Genomic DNA, 260 nt, shown 5'->3' with positions numbered 1-260 from the left:
GGGTCACACGGGATAAATTTTAGGTCGGTGGAGTCATGCTATGAACAAAGCTCACAACGCCCCCCAGCCTGTAATCACACCAGATAGTGTCTGGGGCTATTGCTGCTGAGGCACCCAAGCTGTGTATGGCCATGACACGGGGACGGGGGAACCCACACTGGCCTGACATACAGAGCCATCAGACACGTTTCAGGCCGGAGCGCAGCGCACAGGCTCTACTCGAGACAAAACTGAAGGGGAACAGGGCGCTGGGGTAGCGA

This window comes from Acanthisitta chloris, unplaced genomic scaffold, assembly GCF_000695815.1.
Source record: "Acanthisitta chloris isolate BGI_N310 unplaced genomic scaffold, ASM69581v1 scaffold1595, whole genome shotgun sequence".
In the NCBI taxonomy this organism is placed as follows: Eukaryota; Metazoa; Chordata; class Aves; order Passeriformes; family Acanthisittidae; genus Acanthisitta; species Acanthisitta chloris.
This window is presented reverse-complemented; position numbering follows the sequence as displayed.